General features: G+C 41.1%; 1 protein-coding gene across 2 annotated transcripts in view; it reads right to left on the bottom strand.

Annotated features, from left to right (window-relative positions):
* MITF (melanocyte inducing transcription factor) overlaps positions 1 to 16622 on the bottom strand; it is a 222569-nt gene that overhangs the window by 186295 nt on the left and 19652 nt on the right. The window contains exon 1 of one of the 2 annotated variants that reach the window (XM_007447655.1): positions 14240 to 14354. The exons of the other annotated variant lie outside the window; for it this stretch is intronic. The gene's annotated coding sequence lies outside the window, so the exon portion shown is untranslated. Of the gene's footprint in view, positions 1 to 14239; positions 14355 to 16622 lie in introns of those variants that run through there. 2 annotated transcript variants of the gene reach the window in all.

Here is a 16622-nt window from a genome sequence, read left to right as displayed (position 1 = left end):
TCTCCAAGCTCCAGCCTTCAAACCAACCCACATCTCAGCAGATATCTGCACATACCTGCAGGAAGTTCTCCCACATATTTTTGATTGAATAGCTTTACTCATCCTTCCAGAACATATAATCTAGGAATTCCATCAGCACTTCCATATTTTGAATTGTGAGTTTCTACAACCTAGGTACGACCATTTGCACACGCAATGGCTCAGTGCAAGTTCCCACCTTCCATTAAAACACAGGGGATTCCCGGGTCAATCACAAGACAAAACCCTGCTTTTCTCAAACGCCATTTATAGCTCTGGATTACAATCGCTGTTGTTGCTTCCCTAACCTTTTTGCTTTTTTTCTCCTTTTAAAAAAGGGAAGTTGAACTTAAAGATATATTGCAAAACAACATAAAGGTTTAAATAGGGATACTGTAGACCCAGTGACCCAGATGACTGAAGTGGAAAATGTTACTAACACTGGAATCAGTGCTTATCCATTTCCGGTGATGTGTGGTTATGATGCATGGTTGTTAGTCCTAAATGAGATTTAACAGCAGAAATTCAAACAATGTCAAAACTTCATAAACACAATGCCAGTTAAGATACGAAATAGACACAGACTTGATTTAAACATGGTTCACGTGACAGCTTTTTTTTTTTTTTTTGGGGGGGGGAAAGTTTAGCTCCTGACGTTTCCTATGAGTCATTTTCCATGAATATAAAACTGTCCACCTAACATTGACCCTGACTAACTTTGATCTTTTGTAACACAGAAAATTGTAAATGCATGATCATAAGGCTTTCACTGGGTATTTTCAATTTGCTGAAATAGCTCCATTTATAAAAATATATCAACTGTAACAACGGACCTCAACATCAATTTCCACCCATTAATCATGTTGATTTCCAAAGAGGGTTTGTGGAATCCATCTTAGAATATACATTCTATGTAAGACAGAGACATATTATCAGTAAAATTTTTTAAACGGAAACAATCCTAGTGATGGTAATAACAATGACAACAGAAGTCTTTGCTGTAGCTATGACTTACTGAGTATTTTCCATGGTCCAGGCCCTATGCTAAGCACTATACATATGCATTATCTCACTGAACTCTCACAGAACCTGGCACGACAACTAGAATCATCCCCATATTACAAAAAGAAGAAACTGAGGCTAAAAGAAGTTAGCAATTTCTTCATGGTCACACATCTCGTACATGATGGAAACTGATTTATGATCCCAGACCATCCCTCTGCAGAACCCAGGCTTCTTAATCACAAGTGCAAATATCCACATAGCATTTATCATGTACCAGGATTTGACAAACACTCAGTTAATCTTCACAACAACCCTACATAGCAGGTATTATTACTATTCTCATTTTACATATGAGGAAACTCCAACATGGAAAGGTCAAGTTACTAGGTCAAAATGGTCCAGAGGATAAGCTGCAGATCCAGGATGTACCCCCAGGCCAGCACCTCCAGAGTATGTACCTTTAAACTACCGCCCTATCCACTGTACTATCCCCCAAGTAATAACATCTCTAGGGCATTTATCATGTGCTGGGCATTGTGAAACTTTCCATACATTACCTCATGAAATCCTCGAATAACTCTGAAGTAGGTGGTATTTTTATCTCCACTTTACAGATGGAGGGTCTGTGGCTCAGAGAAGTTAAGTCAGTTGCCCAGGGTCACACAGCCAAGTGCCACATTGGAAAATATAAAGAGCAACAGTTGGGTTTCGCTCCCTACCTCCCCAAATCTTTTCCTGAGGCATGAGTGGCTGGGAAACAATATGCATCAGACTTTCCACCTCTGTAAAACCATTCAGTTCATGTAATTTAGGGTGTGACTATTCATAGATACCTTTCAACTAATCTCCTGGGAGCCAGTGCAACCACAATGCACACTTCAGAACAATGTATGCTTTCTCTATAAGAAACACGCCAACCCATCTGTGCAATATGAACACTTAGGACAATTTAGTTTTAAAAAGAAAGTCCACTGTTGTTGCTTTTCTTTTTCATACACAGTATGGAACTTTACTCTTTCTTCTAGAGAAAGTACCTCTCAGTTTTCTACTCCTATCCACTTAAAAGTCCCATTATTTAAACCCAAACAAATCTCTCCAAAAAGGCATTATGAATCTTGTTAAGAAAAAGCAATTGTTTCTTTATTCATTTTTAATAAAAAGAAAGGAGTACGATCTAAAAAAGAATTAAAGCTTATTTCTGGAAACAGTATTAAGAAATAAAAAATGCAACTACAGCAAAATAAATTGATAAATCAAAGCCTAACATGTCAGGCCCACACCAACTAAAGAATGCTGATTGGTGTGTGTCACTGGGTTTTGGTTTTTGCAGAGACAACTTTAATAGAATTCCACAAGGCCACAGAGTCACACGGAGACAATAATCACATCTTCAGCATCCACAATAATATACAAAGTCAGTAACAGTTGTTACCCTTGGCCAGGATAGGCACAGACATTTAATATGAAGAGACAAGAGAAAATGCAGAGTCTGCCTTTTAATCATTCTTTCATTTACAGACTCATTTAATCAACAAATATTTATACAGTGTCTATCCATGGGCTAATCTCTGGGAACACAATGATGAAAGAAAGAGCCACACTCTCTGACTTCATGGAGTTGGGAGACAGACAGTGAAGACACAGATGCATGTAGGATAATTATATAAGCAATTGAGTATGTAAGTAACTAGTATGAAGGAAAAGATCAGGAAACCATAAAAGAATAGCACAGCAAGCTAATTCAGATGAGGGGGCAAGGAGCAACCTTTAAATTGAGACTGAAAGATGGAGTAGATAGTAGACAAAAGAGTGCTCAGAAAGCATTCAAGATGGCAGAAAGAATGTGGGCAAAGGCCTAAGGTAGAAAAGAATTAAAAGGAGGCAATGCCATGGGAGTCAAGAACTCCTGGCTCTACTTCCAGCTCAACCACTAACCTGGGAATGTCCTTCACCTTTCTAGGCCTCAGTTTCCCCTCTAGTTCCAACAGTGTTCACTGGCACAGTCAATGGCCTCCTACGTGTTGCCACAAGGACAGCTTAGGTGCTAAAGGGCTGGCCTCATTCTTCTCAGAGTCGTGGCAGCGGGAACCATACTAACTCCCACTAGCAGCAGTGCCTCCAGCACCCCACTTCCCAAAACATGCCAGGAGACTCAGTGGAAGGGCCAGTCTAGCCAAGTGGCAGCCCTGCTACCTCCTGGGAAGCTGTGTCCAGAATCATCAACCTGGAAACTTATGACATCTCTAGGCTGCCCAAGACAAGGTCAGTTAATAGAACATGAGGAATACATTATGTCAGTGGGTAAGATGACTGGAGCTCCAAATGGCTCCTGACAAAAGAGTTCACATGGAAGGCCTGAGATGAGGCAAAGGTAGGGCAATACTTCTCCACAAGGGAGACAGAGGAACTGACCAGCCGTGCACCACCCAGGGGCACCAGTCTGTATGGGGCACTGAAACATCAAAAGAAGCAGAAGAGGGCTTCCCTCGTGGCGCAGTGGTTGAGAGTCCGCCTGCCGATACAGGGGACACGGGTTCGTGCCCCGGTCCAGGAGGATCCCACATGCCGCGGAGAGGCTGGGCCCGTGAGCCATGGCCACTGAGCCTGCGCGTCCAGAGCCTGTGCTCTGCAACGGGAGAGGCCACAACAGTGAGAGGCCCCCGCATACTGCAAAAAAAAAAAAAAAAAAAAAAAAAAAAAAAAAAAGAAGCAGAAGAAATATTCTGATGGAAGGGAGAGGATTGAGATGCCCAAAGGACATTCTCAAGTAATAAAAGAGGGTCCCTACACTGCCTCCTGAAGAGGGTTAATTGCAGGACCTTGATGTACTAAACACTGTGATGCAAGTTTGGGGCAGAACCAAATTGCTCGGGGCTGTAGAAGAGAGGCTGCCGCGCTCCTGACACCTCACACCTTGCACAGCGCTAGGTCTAAATGGATGGTGCATACTTAAACAACACTGGTGTGAAAGTTCACCTGATTAATCTGCCTAGGACTCCCATGGGCCTCAGGCTGGCCATGACTTCCTGCCCTATTTCCTGCCATGAACACTGCCTTGTGTGGTACTTTCTTAACCAGACCTGTCTCCTCCTACTCAACTCCTTGAGGGCAGAAGCTGTTTCTTGTTTACCACTCTACCCCAGTTGATAGCTCACTGTAGCAGTGAGCTATCGATAAATTAGCTCTATGTCATATAATCAAAAACTAGTATTAAGGCTATAAGACAAAAGCTTTATAATCTGTGTTGATGTAGACCAATAAGTCTGCGAGCAACCTTTAACATCAATACATAAAATTACTTCATAGTTCGCAAGGTCTTCAGTGTGAGATGTTTATGGAAAATTACAAAAAATTAAAGTGCAGTATGAGACTTCATACACCTGAGGTCCTGCTCTGAATACACACAGAAATGAAATCAGCTCCAAATATGAAATACTCAAACACACTGAGATTTGGTGGGGGGGAAATCAGTGAATGCAGAGAGGCCATATCAAAAAACCCTGGAAGGTCATTTAAAATTATCTACTCCACTAGCTTTGCTTTATAAGGTGGAAAAAAATTGAAGCTCAGAATGCTGAACTAATATGCCTCTACCTGATGACAAAACCATGACTTAAACGATCTCCAAGTTTTAGATCATTGTTTTCCCCACCACACTGGGCTGCCACCTGAATTAATCACATCATGTTACTCCTGTAATTGGAAATCCGCAAAGGCTCTCCATTTTTCCTGAGTAAATGGCAAAGTGTGTACAAACCCCTACAGTGTTTTCCTCCATTTGCATCCCATTGCTTTTCATGCCTTTTCTACCACTTATCCCTTTGCTCAGCCTGTCCCAGCCACTGTGGTAATTGCGCTGTTCTTGAATCAGGCACACTCCTGCCCAGGGCCTATGTCCTAATCCTTCCCTCCATCTGCTGAGCCTTTCCCCCCAATACTGGCATGATCCACTCTCTCATCTCCTTCAGATTTTCCCTCCAATGTCATTTTCTCAGTGAGGCCTTCCTTGTCCACTCAATTTTAAGTTACATGTCACCCCAAACCCATCCATGCTTTATTTTCTCTATAGCACGCATTGCCATTTAACATACTGTATATGTTACTTACTTATATATTTATTTCTACAACTCTCTCCTTCCCCACCATGTAAGCTCAATGAATACAAGGATTCTCAACCATCTGGTTCACTGCTCTGTTCTTTGAACCTAGATGAATGCCTAGCCCACATTAAAACCTCGTAAATATAAGCTGAATAACTGGTTATATGGATTGATGGATGGAGTTCAAAAGTGGCTCAAATCCAGAGAATTTAAGAGCTGTGAAATGTCTGACAGAGTCTGGCAGCCCCTGGGAAACAGCCTGTGGCCTGGGTGTCATCTACCATCACTATGTGCCCACTCCAGAACTGGCATTCACTGATACTCTGGGTGAAAGACAGTAAACTAAGGAATGAAGTGACGTGAAGACTTGTCAAAGCAATCCTGTTTGAGACTTCATGACTCTCGGTTAGAGAGGCAACTAGCAAGCCAATATTTTTTATCAGCAACAAGATGCCTCTTACATGTCCAGATGCAGAAATCACTTCTGAATTGCTTCCCTGTGCCCTTCAGCTTAAGTAGAAGGGGATGGTTTGCTCAGATTGGACATCCCAAAAAAGAGACAAGATTTCAAAAACTTTTCAAAAACTGGCATGAACCCACATTTGCTATGAAGCCTGAATGGCTGGCACAGCTGAACCTCCATGCATCATTCTAAACATAAAACACCAAGCTTCAATTATATCTTAATGACAGATACATAAAGGAAGATACTAAGAATAGCCAAAAACAAGGCAGTAGGAACCAAGGGCAGATATTAAAACTATGTAATATTTGGCCCAGTCATCAAGGAAAAAACAACAACAACAACATTCAGACAGACCCAAACTAACATAAGCAGTTTATGGTCTTTCAGGTCTAAGAACCCAATGAAGGTTTGCATCCAGGTTATATCTCACCCCACCAGCACCTGAAATAGCAAAAACATCCACAAAGAGCTACCTGTCTGAACTTGAAAGACACAAGCTAGTCCTAATTTACAAACAGGAAATACCAGGGACCTCTAAATGCCTTGCTAATTTCTAGTCTAATTTAGACCTTGACAGCCCAATAAATAGACAAATTGAAAACTAGAGTTTTCCATTCCCACGATCAGTGGTCCCTCCCATGCAACTGACATTCTACTCAATCCAATGCTCCTCATGACACGCCTTATTATCTGTTGACCAGTGTGAACTCCCTGTTACATTTTAATTCATTTCCTGGAGAATTTGGGGTGATCTCTACAAGTTCCAAATGCTGGAGCCAAATGCTGTTGAAAAATATTCTAGCATTTACTGCAATGGCAACTCTTACTTTCCAGTACTCCACATTTCCATAACTAAATCTAAGATGGGGATAGCTCTTCTCTTAAACCTACAACGGCTGAAGCAGATGTTTGTGTATTATATGCCATCCGTAGGAACCTCCCCACTTGCTAATAGCACCCAGCTGGAGAATCATTTGGGACCATTCAAAACTATTAAGGCTATCAACTCTGACTTGGGTCAAGTCTAATAAACAAGTGTCATCCCAAAAGGAAATGAGTTAAGCTAGCCTTCAAAGTCATTTAAGCAAATATTCCCATGGTCAGAGTACCTCACAAAAAGCCTCTCATTAAATTCTTCTGCTGTTGATTATGCCCAATTTAAATCAGAGATCACTGGAAATGTTCATTTCAGGAAAAACCCACATTTCAATGGAGTGACTTTCAGTGGGTTTGAAGTGACTAACGGAGAGTCTCTGAAGGTTGTCCAGGTCTCTCGGGCCACCTCACACATAGCAAGAGCAGGTGCATGAAAAAATATATAGGAAGCCAGCATGGAATGAGCCCAGCTCCCCCTATATAAAGTCAAGTTCCTGATCTGGAAATTCTGGACCATGAACAGTCACACAGGAGAGAAGAGGTCACAGCCAGTGATGGTGCTATGTATATTTTTGTCAGGTCTAAATAACATATTCATTTCAAAACGTGGCCGCCTTCAGGCTAAGACTACACCTAGAACACTTCATTTCCCCAATGAAATCATTCTCATCTTTGAAAAATTCTCTCCAATACGACCCTCCAAGAAGCCCTTCTTAACAATTTTCTTTTTTTTTTTTTTTTGCGGTACGCGGGCCTCTCACTGTTGGGGCCCCTCCCGCTGCAGAGCACAGGCTCCGGACACGCAGGCCCAGCGGCCATGGCTAACGGGCCTAGCCGCTCCACGGCATGTGGGATCCTCCCGGACCGGGGCACGAACCCGTGTCCCCTGCATCGGCAGGCGGACTTTCAACCACTGCGCCACCAGGGAAGCTCTTCTTAATACAGTGTAATCCATTCCTACTCCATCTGTTCTTCAGATTTAATCACTTCCTACATTCAGCCATCTGGGACCTGGCTTTACTTGCCTTAGACCCTGACTTTATTTCTTTTGTCTTGTGTCATAATGGTTTCTTGCTTTACTGTTCCACTTAACACTAAGGATTTGGGGGACCAGAACTATCCTTTCAATTCCTCTCTAGGTCTATGCAGTTGCTTCACACCCAAAAGATACTCTAAATAAATACTGGTTGAATGGAAAGAATCTCATTCTTAAATTTAATTCTCTCAACGTCTACAACTAGTCTAACAGCTTAAGAACCAAACCTACTTAAAAATTAACTTAAGTTTTAAGTACAATGAAATCACTCTAAGTAATTAACCTAACCACTCGATGTGTTTATTTTCCTAGTTTGGAAAAACAGGCAACCCTAGATAGGCAACTCTAAGAATAATGAGGTAATTTCCTTCAAAGATGATGAGATTTTCAGGATTCTCTGGAATGCACACCTCCCCATTAATGTGTCATTATTAATACCCAGTTCACTTTGGGTAGAAATGACACTAGAGTACTTCAGAATTTTCAAGCAACTCCTCATTACATAGTACTCAGGTGTCAACATAATCTCAGGGTGATGGTCCCACTGCTCACAATGAATTAGGAGACATATTTACTAGAGATACTAGGAAATGTCCCATCAAATTTGTGTGACTATTTCTATGCTCATGTTCCAAGGATTTCATTCACTGTGTTTGCATAAGCATCCACATACCTCTCAGTGAGTTAAAAAAAAAAAAGGATCAGAGGGTAAAGAGGTATTACCCCAAAACTAGGATTGCCAGATCTAACAAATAAAAATATAGAATGCCCAGTCAAATGTAAATTCAGATGATCAAAGAATAATTTTTTAGTATAAGCACCCCATGAAATATTTGAGGCATGTATTTTCTAGTATAACTAAAAAATTATTCTTTGTGTGCAATTCAAACTTATCTGGACATCCAGTATTTTATCTGGCAACCCTACTCCAAACCCAGAAATTGTATTAAAAAAAGAAAAAAGAAAAGAAAGCACAGAGCAATGAATGCATTTTGTGAACGTTTAATTTTCAGAAAAAATACAATAAGTCACCTACAGCATTATAGAACATTTCAGAAAGCTCGATATAATGACTGCAAGAAAAACAGAAAGTGAAGCACACTGAGTACTAAACTATGTGCTGGGTACTATTCCAAACCCTTATCTCATTTAATTCTTACTCCATCCTCATGAGGTAGGAACTATTATTATTACTATTACTATTAATATTATTATCAAAGATACAAGGTGAACAAGTTACGCAATGTCACAGCCTAGTAGAGGGTCAAACCCAGGCAGGTTTAACAAAGGGCTTAACGTGCTTAACGGCTACCACATTTTACAGGTGAAGAAATTGAGAATCTCAGCATTTTTGCCCAGACAGCTGCTCATCAATGCAGCTGGGATTCAAACCTAGGAGAGTCTGAATCCAGAGTCTTGGTCCCAACAATACACCACCTCTCCAAGTCATGCAAAATGGGGAAAGTCCCTTTCCCACCTAAACCAGCTGCGATTACCGTGGTCATAAGTCAGAATGCTTCATCTTCAAAGAACACTGCTTGAACCTAGAAGAGCCTCCTCGGAATTCTTATCAGATCCATCCAGCTGAATGTTGACCCCTTGTAATCTAAAGGTTATCCTGAGTTAGATGGGGAATGTGGAGAAGAGATCTATTTGGGGGAAGAATTTGTTGTTGCTGTCATTTCTGTACCAAAACATCTCTTTCAAATAAACCACTTATCTGATGCCTACCAGTCTTGCTGCCTGGAGACAAATTCTTCTTCCTGCACATGAATCCCAAACACTGGCTATAACCTGGAACACAGACAGGAAGGCCAATTTGAACCAGCCACCAAAGCCACCTTCAAGATCCAATTATGTGTGAAAAGATCTCAAGAGCTAAGATTTTTCTGCTTGGATCTGGAAGTAAACAACCAGCATTACTGCATGTAAAACATCAGAGTTCAGAAAATATCAGAAGCTGTCCAGAACTTTACCTGGAGCAGACTTGCCTATGGGAACCCTCATATGCGTTATTTTAGGTGTTTGTCTACCTCTGGAATGAAGACAGATGCCTTCAATCAGAGAGAGAGAGAGAGAGAGAGAGAGAATGAGAGGGAGTGTGTGTTTAAGCATGTGCAATACAAGGCATATACAATACAATGCTTACCTAACTTTCCCCTCAAAATTTCCTATAGGGAGCAGAAAGCATGTTGCTAAGAACATGAGTTAGCTGCAAGAAAAGGAGGGGGTTGTCTGTGGATAAAATGTACACGAAGAATTTTTCTCATGTAACTCATAACTATGTAGTAATCTATAACTGTCTGAATACTTGACTGTGTCTCCCATGAGAATATAGGCTTCTTGAGAGCAGGGGCCGTATCTGTTGTATTCACCATTGTGCTTCACAGGTGTATGGTACAAAACAGGCACCCAGTGATAGGATGAATGAATGAATGAGCAACCACTACTGCCACCAGTAAGCAGTGTGCACACAATCTTACTTTTGGCCTCACTGCCCTTAAAATCTATAACCAAGACTTGTATCCTCTTGCAATCCCAACCTCCCTGCAGGGCTGAATAGTGCATATGTATCATCATTTCTCACAAAGACTATTAAGCTGGCACCCGCCTAACTGGCCTCTGTGACACTAGACCTTGGTCATCTTCCAATCTGTTCTTCATTCGGCAGCCAGAGTACTATTCCTCTGCTTAAATCCGGCCATGCTCCCTGGTGCTCCAGCCACATTCAAAAGCTTACACTGTCCCAAAGGCACCATACTTGTGCTGTACTTCCAAGGCTCCCACCTACCCCGAAGGCTCTCCTCTCATTTGCTTGGCAATCATCTTTCGATAATGAACTCAAACTTTATTTTTCTATAAGACTTTACTCTTCCCTTCTCCCCTCAGAGGAACCAACCCCTCCATCTTTTGTCCCTAAAGGTGTAACTACAGACCTAGCATCACATTCATGTCACTGTGAGTTACAAGAAGGCAGAGCCCATGTATCATGGACTGGCCATTTTATCACTAGCACAGTGTCTGGCATGTAGTAGGTGTTGAATAATCCCTTCCTTGATGGACAAGTGAGTTTTGGAAAATAAAAGTGGAAAACTTTAGTAAGCTAATCATTTCTTGATCTCTTACTGTGCTAGAGGAATACTGTCTATATTTATCTGCTAAGTCTACCAGAAAAATTAATGAAAGGAGGGACAATGGTGTGTCCTGTTGTTGTTGCTATTGTGAACACCTGCTGAGCAACAGACTTCATAGAATATTGCCTACTTGTAATTGGGTTTTAGGTTATCAAAAACAAAAGGACCCAAAATCAAGGAACCATGGTAAGGGACCTCAGAAAGAAGATACTTCTGAGATAGCAAATAAGTTTTGCCTCTATTGTCCATGGTGAGACGTGGAAGCCTGGAGCAATGAATTCAAAAGGGCCCAAGGCTCCTCCCGGGTTTACACAACAAAGGGAGATGACTGTAGACAATATCTACAGTGGTGTAGCCGGGGGAAGAGGCAGTAGATACTACCACGCAGTCACCTTGATCTAGTCCTTCCCCTTCACTGGACATAAGAGGAGACACAGACCTCAGAAATGTCTAGCTGAGGATCACATGATTAGTGAGTGGCAGAGCTGGCCAATACGTGCATTCATTCAACATTTACTGAGTGAGTATTAGGTCCTGCATGGTGCCATCTGCTGAGATAAAACGATGAACAAAAATATTCATGGTCATCAACCTAGTGAAATTCAGTTTCCTCGATGCCTAATCCATAGCTCCTCCTACTACCTCAATAATGTCTCCAACTCCCACCTCCCCACTATAAAACTCCCATTTTATTATATGTAGTGACATTGCCCAGAAAAATATAAAAATTCTTTTAAAAAAAATACCTAATTCCGGGCTTCCCTGGTGGCGCAGTGGTTGAGAGTCCGCCTGCCGATGCAGGGGACACAGGTTCATGCCCCAGTCCGGGAAGATCCCACATGCCGCGGAGCGGCTGGGCCCGTGAGCCATGGCCGCTGAGCCTGCGCGTCCGGAGCCTGTGCTCCGCAACGGCAGAGGCCACAAGAGGCCCACATACCGCAAAAAAACAAAAAACAAAAAACCTAATTCCAAACAATTCAACCAATTCATAACTATTCTTTCTCCCCCCACATTCTATTTATCCAAACTTTTAAAAACTCACATTTAAGCAATAACTCCACAGTGATATTTGAAATTTTTTTCAGATAGCTATATCATTCCCAAATCTTATCATCAAAGAATTTATCACAATGTTAGAAGGAAGTGTTAGCTAAGCTTATAGAGACCCTATAGTTCACATTTTCCAGAGGTTGAACAATCATCTTTATAGTGAGGAACTCAAACGAGTGCTTAATAGTTCTTACAGCAAGGAAATTCTGTTTTTAAACCTAATCCGAATCTTACCACTAAAAGTTAAACTAAATTCACTGTATCATCAAAGACAACAGAAAAGAACCAGTCACCATCTTACATCAAATAGTGGAGTACATATACTTTTGGTCTGCAATTATTCAATTTCATCTTTTTCTCTTTAACAATGAGAAAAAGGGCTTCCGTGGTGGCACAGGGGTTGGGAGTCCGCCTGCCAATGCAGGGGACGCGTGTTCGAGCCCTGGTCAGGGAAGATCCCACATGCCACGGAGCAACAAAGCCTGTGCGCCACAGCTGCTGAGCCTGCGCCCTAGAGCCCGTGCTCCACAACAGGAGAGGCCACCGCAATGAGCACCGCAGCGAAGAGAGGCCCCTGCTCGCCTCAACTAGAGAAAAGCCCGGGTGCAGCAACAAAGACCCAGTGCAGCCAAAAATAAAATAAGTTTTTTTTTTTTTAATGAGAAAAAATAATTTGTGGGAAAAGTTAGCAGGAAAAGGGACTGCTCTGAAATCTTAAATAATTTAGCCAAAAAAAATTTTTTTTTCAAAGAAAGTAACTGACCCAAAAAGATATATTTATGTACCTATAATTTTCACTAAGGAGTTTCCATTTTGACTCTGAAGTAAACACATGATTTTTCAAATTCATGGTCTGCAAAATCCCGAGGCACCAAGGAACACTTATTTCCATAGAGTAAAAAGACACATTCTGGCCTTATTCTGAAGAGGACACCAGAAAACAAAACTAATACTGTGAACAAACAAATCTTAGCTAAAACTCATTGAAATAATCCAAATGGTTTCCATTCCAGGGAAAATAGTAAGTCAGCAGTTTGCATACGGCTGCCTTTTCCAAATACACAAAATAAGCAAAAACACCACCAGAGGAAAGTGCAAATGCTGAACCCTTTCTATTTCTGTTTCCATGGACTGCAATTCAATCAATACCGCCGCCTGCAGAGCTCTGCCGCCATTTATGCACACTTCCAGATGGCCTCCAATGTCCCACCCAGAGAATCCAGAGAACTCCCAGACAAGGTTCAGGAAGCCATCAATCAAGCCACACAGAGAGTGACAAGGAAGTCTGGACCTGAGACTCCAACTGCTAGAACAAGCACTGGAAGTCCAGAAAAATTAATCTTTGAAGGTGTCGAGCAACCAGAACTCTCACCAAGAACATTCAGATTCTAAATAAGAAAACAATGGGGACAGAGGTAGGCATTCCTTAAAGAACAAAAGGCTCTGGAGAAAAACGTAAATGAATCACAACCCTTCACCTACTACCATTAACTGCCTGGAGCTGGCAAAGGGCTGTTGAGTAAAAATATTCTATATAAGGAAACTTAAGGGAAGTATTCAAAACCCTTCACCCAGGATAGAAGACAACTCCATGCGCAAAATCCTAAGTGGGGAAAGTATATCCGAGGTTATTAAAGAGCATTAATAACTCTTAATGATTAGGGTAGCATCGTAAAAACCAAATTATTTTTGAGGAATAACATTAACAGAAAAGTACTGTTTTAACTTCAAGACAGAGAACATACTTCCAAACCCCCATCCTCCTACAGAACTTGAAAGGACAATAATTAGTCAAGAAAACAGCAAAATGAGGAAGTGGTATTCTCTTACAATTTCTGTTAATCCCCACCAGCTGTAATTTAAGAAATTCAGTGACATCAGCATTTATACTGGATCCAGCAAGAATGACAGAACTACAAATGCAGAATCATATGAAAAGGGGGGAAAAGAAACTTGGGGGCAACTGGAAAATCCATCTGAAGACGTGGAAAATTAATTCACTTTGCAGTGAATCACTTCAACAGCTTCAAACACCAACACTGCCAAAAAAAAAAAAAAAACAGAAAAAGTGGAAAGGAAGGATAAGCACCCCAAACCTAATCAAATGATCCAGTGGAACGTCTGAAAAAAAGAATGTCACTGAAATAAGTGAAGTAAACATTTCTGAAAACGGACAGAAAGCAATCTAACCATTTGTAAATGACAAGAACCAAACATTCAATATTATACAAAGATTGTCATTCTTCAAAAAAACATATGCTATATGAGAACCTGTAAAAACTGAGTCACTTTGGTTATTACTTGCATTACCTTCTTGAAGACAGAGGCAATTCCATGGTCTCCTTTTCCCCACAGAGAGAAAACAGCTCGTGAAAAAACCACTGCAGTAATTTCAAGGTGTCCCATCTGAGTTCACAGATGGACCTGGAACAGGTCTGAACTCCCAATATAAATGCCAACCATTACCTTTTACTCACGTCAGAGTCAGAGGGAGAAGAAAACCACACCAAACCTGACTGACCAAACAACCTATAGAGGAGTTGAAAAGACTCACCATGGCTGCCTCAGCCCTTTGGCTGAACAGAGTCCACTGAACCGTCTCAGAAAGGAGATGATTACAAAGATGCGATTGTAGCTGCTCTGCCACACGCGTACGTGCACCTTCTCTCAACACTAGGAAGACTAAATGAGAGATGGAGTGATAATTAATAGGATTCTTGGCAGCAGGAGCCAGCTTCTTGAACAAACCAGTAATTGCTGCCTACTTAAAATGACAGAGAATCCAGCCAGCAAAGAGGGAGGTGCTAACAATGGGAATCATAAAAGGTAAAAAAGACTTACATCAACAGGTTACTTGACTTCCATTCAAAACTACCTCCTTATCTACACATTCAGCTAATAATGAAAGCAAATAAATTGAAAATCACATACGGGAGGGAGGACTAGAGATCAATAATCCTTCCAGAAGCATTACCACAGATTTCCCTTCCACACACTCTCCAACACCCAAAATGTCATACATTGATCATGAAGATAACTATCAACTTGTACATGATGTCATACTTGGAAAAGAACATTTTTCCCATACGTGATATATTTGACTTGGACATCCTTTGAAAATAACCAGGCTGTTAAGAAACTTTTAACAGCAGCCACAGACACAGTTTACACTCTCTAGTCTGAAATTAAAACAATTTCTTGGTAGTAACCTCTCTAGGAAAGAAAAGGCATTTAGCTCAGAAATTTTTTACCGGTATGACTGAAGATTTCTGGCAAGGTAGAGGACAGTTAGCACCCAGTATCTCCAGTTTAGACCTCCCAACCCCAAGAAATAATAGTACTGATTACCAAACACTCAACTAGACAATATTCCCTCAGAGAAGACCAGTATCTACTGAACACTCCCCTAACAAGAAATAGACCAATGAACCTCTAACATCTTTAGATGCCCAGAGACATGGAGAGATGAGGATTCCATCTTCTGCTATGGGGAGATGTCTAGAGAGACAAACCAGGGCAGCAAGCACACAGTTTCATAACAACTAATGCTGACCAAAACTCTTCATAAAATCAACTCCACAAGTAAAGACCCACCTCATTCATTCGCTCAGGAAATCCCTGGCTCTCTGATGGTATTGCAGAGGATGACCTGATGCTCTACAAAAAACAGATCGTTGAAAGACTAAGGGCTTCCTGACAAGATACAGCCCAGGAGTCCCTATTGATAATATCTCATGGAAATCTCCAACTTTTCTCGTGGCAGTTAAAGATACATGTGAGGTAAGTACATCAGGAGCAGAAGCACTGAAAACTCAAATGGTTTACATTTTTCTTAGTATGCATGAGAATTAAGTGGTTGTTTTTTTTTCAGTGTTGGTCTTTCTCCTTTCCCACTAATAAAAAGTAAGAATGCCTTTACATTCATTCGGTGAATGTCTAACCTATCACTGCTGGACCCCACTGAGTATATATACGGCTCATTGTTAAAGCCACCATCTAGTATTTTTATAACTTCTCCCTCTCTATTAGATCATTATATCCTATTATTGAAAATATTTAACTCAATACTTTGCAATGACTAATGTTCTTAACGCCCAAATGTCAAGGCAGAAGTTATGTTCATTACACAACATTATGATGTTTCAAGACCTTTGGCATTCAAAAATAAACAGTCCAGAATGTAACAGACTGGCTACAACTCCATAAAGACATACAGGAAAAGCAATTAACAACTCAGGTTAGAGAGGAAAAATAGAGAGATTAATGGAAAACATCAAGATGTTAGGAGCTACATGTTCAACAGTAGCCCACAAGGATGGGTATGTAGACAAGACTTCTTGATGTCACCAACTAGGGCCATTCAAAGATCTATAATGAGGAATGAGGAAAATCTATAACTTAATACCACACGCTTGTGAATGATTAAGCACCCACCGTCCCACCTTTTGCTACCTTTCTTGAAGTCTTCACAGCCTATCTCCTTTAAATCATCAGAAACAGCTTTGAAAACAAAGGACTATTCAGCCAAGCACTCTGTGAGCACCTTTAATAGATCTATTTATCTTGGATTAAGATGTTCAACCGTACCCAGAGTCTCCCTTTACTTCATCAGACACCTAGTCCTCTTTCTATTCCAAAATCAACATGAGTTGTTGCCCCTGATCTCTTCCTATCCTGCCTCCCCACTCCATGCCCCAATATATACAGTAACCACTTCAGTAGGGCAGATAAGAGGGTAAGCTTTGAAGTTAGACAGTCCTCCAGTTTAAGTCTTGGTTCCACCCTCATTTGAATGACCTTCGGCAAGTGACTTATGATGGCGCAGCCTCAGTTTCTTTTAAAATAGGATCCTACCTACCTCACAGAATTAAATATACAAAGCATTTGAAATGTACCTAGTACGTTTCTTAATATGCTTGTAATTCAACTAGACCTGA

Source organism: Lipotes vexillifer, unplaced genomic scaffold (genome assembly GCF_000442215.2).
Source record: "Lipotes vexillifer unplaced genomic scaffold, Lipotes_vexillifer_v1.1 scaffold1008, whole genome shotgun sequence".
Taxonomy (NCBI): Eukaryota; Metazoa; Chordata; class Mammalia; order Artiodactyla; family Lipotidae; genus Lipotes; species Lipotes vexillifer.
This window is presented reverse-complemented; position numbering and strand designations above follow the sequence as displayed.